This window comes from Centroberyx gerrardi, chromosome 22 (assembly GCF_048128805.1).
Source record: "Centroberyx gerrardi isolate f3 chromosome 22, fCenGer3.hap1.cur.20231027, whole genome shotgun sequence".
NCBI classification, from domain to species: domain Eukaryota; kingdom Metazoa; phylum Chordata; class Actinopteri; order Beryciformes; family Berycidae; genus Centroberyx; species Centroberyx gerrardi.
The window spans coordinates 555,569-560,669 of record NC_136018.1 but is presented as its reverse complement, the minus strand read 5'-3'; the positions used below and the strand labels follow the sequence as shown (position 1 = coordinate 560,669).

General features: G+C 39.5%; 1 protein-coding gene across 1 annotated transcript in view; it reads left to right on the top strand.

Annotated features, from left to right (window-relative positions):
- The first annotated feature begins 800 nt into the window (after window positions 1–800).
- Window positions 801–5,101, top strand: part of galnt11 (UDP-N-acetyl-alpha-D-galactosamine:polypeptide N-acetylgalactosaminyltransferase 11 (GalNAc-T11)) — a 13,754-nt gene continuing 9,453 nt past the window's right edge. Inside the window, 1 exon segment of the mRNA XM_078291364.1 lies at window positions 801–1,059. The gene's annotated coding sequence lies outside the window, so the exon portion shown is untranslated.

Sequence of the window (5,101 nt, the reverse complement as noted above, 5' to 3'; positions counted from 1 at the left end):
GAGTGCAATCAATAAAACCAATAAAAACATTTGTAGTTGTATCTTTGAATTTATTTTATTAGAACTCCAGTATAATTACAAGTATTGGCTTGTAATTGTCATTGATTGGCAGGTCAAGTCCATTGACTTCAGCAGTACAACACTTGTGGAAAACCAAACCACTTAATTTTATCCCTGAAATGTCCGTAATTTCTCATTACATAAACATTAATTATCCATTACAAATAACATACCTTTAATGTAGTAAGGTTTATAAGGTAGCCTATTTATGAATGGGTTGGTTCGTGGAGACACTAGAAATTAGGGAATTTTTTTTTTCTGACAGTAAAACAAGGGGAAATGTTTTGGTGTTTTGGTATCCTATTCTGTTTATTGCGTTTTAACTCCCTTATCCTTCAAGATAGAAGCAGAATTTCGAAAGTTATGACCACAAGCCTTTTTTTTTTTCTCCATCTACTGGTATCTTTATTTTGGAAGCTACGACCGTAGGACCATTAAGTTCATTACGTCTTTTTTTGTTTTTTGTTTTGTGAAAGAAGTTACCAGAAGTCTATACATTTAATTCCATTTTGTTTATTTTATTGTGAAAGAAGTTACCATAAATCTATAAATTTAATTCCATTTGGTTTGTTTTATTGTGAAAAAAGTTACCAGAAGTCTATTCATTTCATAACGTCTGGTTTTATTGTGTTACCAGAAGCCAGTTAAGTCGATTCCGTCTGGTTTGTTTTATTGTGAAAATCTCGACCGGAAGTCATATGGTTTATTTTGCCTGCTTGCAGATGGCTCTGTGAGGAAACTTGGAGCTCCGCTGGACCGACGAGGATTAATCTGCGGACGATGAGAGTGTGAAGGTAACAGTCAGTCCGTGTCAACCTGCCGGGACAGAGCAGATTCACACACTCACTGCACTACAGCTACAATATTATTACATTATTATTCCTGCTAGCTGTAATGATAACAGCTAACAGCTACCTGTAACCTGACGGCGTTCAACCAGCTGGCCGGAGTGCCGCTGAGCAAACCGCTGCGTGCTAACGGGCTAACAGCTAATCAACTGTAAGTCTTTTTCACAAACGGAGCTGATGTGTGGTATTTCTTTTAAAAGCTCTGTTTTAGTAAGACAATATACGCTTGTGTTGTTCTGGTTTTAGCGTGGTTCCACATCTGATTTGTGAATGTTTGCTAAGCTAACGAGTTCCATTATCGGACACGTTTTTTTGCTAGCTCTGGTGAGATTTTAGCTTTTTTAAGGATTCAGACAGCCGCAAAAATCCACCAATACACAATGTTAAGGTAATTCTAATGCATAGTGAAGCTGCCGTCCCTTGATATAATCTCAATGGTCAATGTCAGCAGCTCTACAAACACATTTAGTGTGTGTGTGTGTGTGTGTGTGTGTGTGTGTGTGTGTGTTCGACATATTCTGCCAATTGCTTCTATCTAATCTGCAACATATATGAAGTTCAGGCTGTATGTAAATGGGATCAATTAGTGACAGAACTGATGAAGCCTGTCCTGTTTTACTGGCTTCAGAATTAATTAGTGAAACCTCTGGAGTCATAGGTGTGTGTGTGTGTGTGTGTGTGTGTGTGTGTGTGTCTAGTTGTCAATCCATAGTGGCTTGTCTTTCGTGTCCAGCTATGTTATTCCCAATATGTTCCCTTCTTTCTTACATGCAGAGAACATCAAACCCAAAGTCCATTCAAGAAATCTGTCAGTTGAAAGTCGTGTTGCATATCAGCACAAGTGCAAACCTCGTAAAATATGACTGAGTACCTTTTCTGCATCAGTAGGATCCGCTCTTCACTTCGGCTCACACCCGATCCACCAAGCAGCACTTAATTTAATATATTTCCACATTTTACAGTTGATTCACACTGCTGCCCCCTGAGTAACAGGTGAAGTTGAAATTGTACTGAAATAAGAGCTGCTTGGTGTTTTTGGATGTATGCCGAAGTGAAGAGTGGATCCTACTGAATCAGAAAATCGTGAGTCTTATTTTATGAGGTGTGTATCTTTGCTAAACTGTCAGATTTTGCTAAAAAGTCAGATTTTTGAATGGAGTTTGGTGTGAAGGTGTAAAGATGAGCTATCTGATGGACCTCTGTATTTTAAGTGATTGAAGCTCAGGTCACTAGTATTAGCAGCTAGTCTTTCTTCAGTATTGGATGTGTGTGTGTGTGTGTGTGTGTGTGTGTGTGTGTGTGTGTGTGATCAGACAGTATATCAGGTTACAGAGTGAAAGCTGCTCCACTTATAACAGCTAACTTCACTTTTACACCAAACTGTTCTTCTCTACTATTTTTTTCCTCTCTCCTCCTCTCCTCTCCTCATTGTTCATCTCATTGTCTCCTCTTCTTCTCTTTTCTTCTTCTCTTGTTGTTTCTTTCTCCTCTCCTTCCTCTCCTGTTGCCTTCTTCCTTTTCCTCTCCTCCGTCTCTTCCTCTACCTCATCTCCCATTCACCTTTTCTTCGTACTCTTTGCCTCCTCTTCCTTTCTTTCCATCTCTTTTCTCCCTCCTCTCTCTCTACCTTGCTTCCTCATTCTTCATCACCCGTTTACTCTTCTTCTTCCTCTCCATCTCCCCCTTTCTCTCTGTTTTTGTCTTCATCTTCCACTCCCTCTCCTTTTTTCTGCTCCTCTCTTCTTGCTCTTCATTTCCCTCTTCCTCTCCCTCTTGTTATATTGTTTGATATTGGAGCAGGTCAGTCACTGTTTTTTTTTTTTTTCATCCATATTAAAAATTCATGAATCACATTTTAGGATTTGGTTGTAAGAATCTTCATTAACGAGACGCCGGGGCCTGAAATGGCTTCATGTTTTTGATCCTCGGGGATCAATAAAGTTTCATCTGATGTGATGTCACTGCTCATGTGGTTCTTGTAATTCAGAAGTGAAACAGCAGATGGAGTTAAAATGAAATGGAATTAAAATAAAATAAAACACAGCAGGCAATTTCAGAAATAATTTTTACCGCCACAGACATGTTCGTTTCAGACGGGTTATCGCGATACTGTCCTGACAAAATATCACGATATACGATATTATCACCGTTCGCTGGTGGGTTTTTTTTTTAATTCAGGGTTTTTTTTCAGCTTTTTTTTTTTCTTTGGCATTTTATTTCTTCTAAATTACATACAATTATATAATAAAAATAATTGTTATTATTAACAGCCTAGAAATTTGATCTTGCTGTTCAAGCGTTGGAGGAAACATCGGCCTGTTTGGTGTAATTTGCTCATTCCTGCTATTTCCAGGAAAACAGTCAGATTGTGGAAAAGGAAAACCCACTTGAAATAAAATGACAAATTTTTCACTACAACTATGATTATTGTTTTGATTATTTTTCGGGATCTGTAGAAAAATCACCGCGTACTCGACTGCTATCTCTGCTACGGTGCTAGAGGCCAAAATACATCAGAGTGGAGGAAGGAAACTTTCTTTCTCCAGCCAAGCTTTCCATCTAGTCCAGTGGTTCTCAAACTGGGGTCCGGGGACCACCAGGGGTCCTTGAGGGGGTTCCAGGGGGTCCCCAGCAAACTGATGAATTGTTAAACTTCAGCGTTATTTAATGTACAAGAAGTGAAGAATGACTTCTGATCAGTTTCTCTGTTATCTCTCTACAACACAGACAGTCAGGGAGTTCTGGACAAAATCATATCTGACAATAAAATGATCTTAGATTTGGGCCCGAGAGACAAAATCTCATCAGATGGGGGTCTGTGGCTCTAATGTGGACTAAATTAGGGCCCTTGATGTGAAAAAGGTTGAGAATCACTGGTCTAGATGACCTTCATCATGGCAGACCAGACGGGATAAAATTGCCGCGGTGCTGAAAAGCGTCCGATCCCCTGAGCTGCCCCGGTGCTGCTGATGAGATGAATCATTAACCAGTTTACTACAGGATCCTCGTGTCACCTGACCTCGTGTCACCTGACCCCCCCCCCCGCTCCTCATCTTAATGTCTAACCAGCACTGTCTGCTGTTACTGTTCCACCAGACTGTGGCTGTGTGGCCGTTATAAAGCTGCTGATATCAGCTTTCCCAAACACATTAACATCCCACTCATTCAGCTGGAGAGACCTCAGCATGCTGTAGGTCTCTAATCGTCCTTACGCCCGTCCCGTGTCTCTGGTGCCGAGCCAAACTGTTCACCACAGGGTTCTGGTCTGTAGAGGACCGGCTCGCTCACAACAACTTTATTTAGTTAAGTTGACAACATTTAGATCCCCAATAGAAACTACATGATGTCGGACTGTAGTACTGCATGATGTAGTAGTAATGTGTAATGTTGGACTGTAGTACTACATGTTGTAGTAGTAATAGTATTACATGTTGTAGTAGTAATGTTGGACTGTAGTACTACATGTTGCAGTAGTACTACATGTTGCAGTAGTACTACATGTTGCAGTAGTAATAGTACTACATGTTGCAGTAGTACTACATGTTGCAGTAGTACTACATGTTGCAGTAGTAGTACTACATGTTGCAGTAGTAATAGTACTACATGTTGCAGTAGTAGTAGTACTACATGTTGCAGTAGTACTACATGTTGCAGTAGTACTACATGTTGCAGTAGTACTACATGTTGCAGTAGTAATAGTACTACATGTTGCAGTAGTAATAGTACTACATGTTGCAGTAGTAGTAGTACTACATGTTGCAGTAGTACTACATGTTGCAGTAGTACTACATGTTGCAGTAGTAATAGTACTACATGTTGCAGTAGTAGTAGTACTACATGTTGCAGTAGTACTACATGTTGCAGTACTACATGTTGCAGTAGTACTACATGTTGCAGTAGTACTACATGTTGCAGTAGTAAACTTCATCACACTGCTTGTGAAGGATCCGCTGGACAGCTGCTGCTGGAAAACACACAACTGGGTTTAAAACACATTAAAAAAGATTAAAAATAATCGAAAATAAACATTTTCTTTTTAATCAATAATAATAATGTCATTCTTCTGCCAGTCTAACAAAGTAGTTGCCAATCAACACATTAAGTTATGAATGGTTATTTTCAGTTAAGGCATTAACATTTAAATGAGGACAGGACGACTGAAACTGTCTTTATGTTAGAAACAGGTGATATTC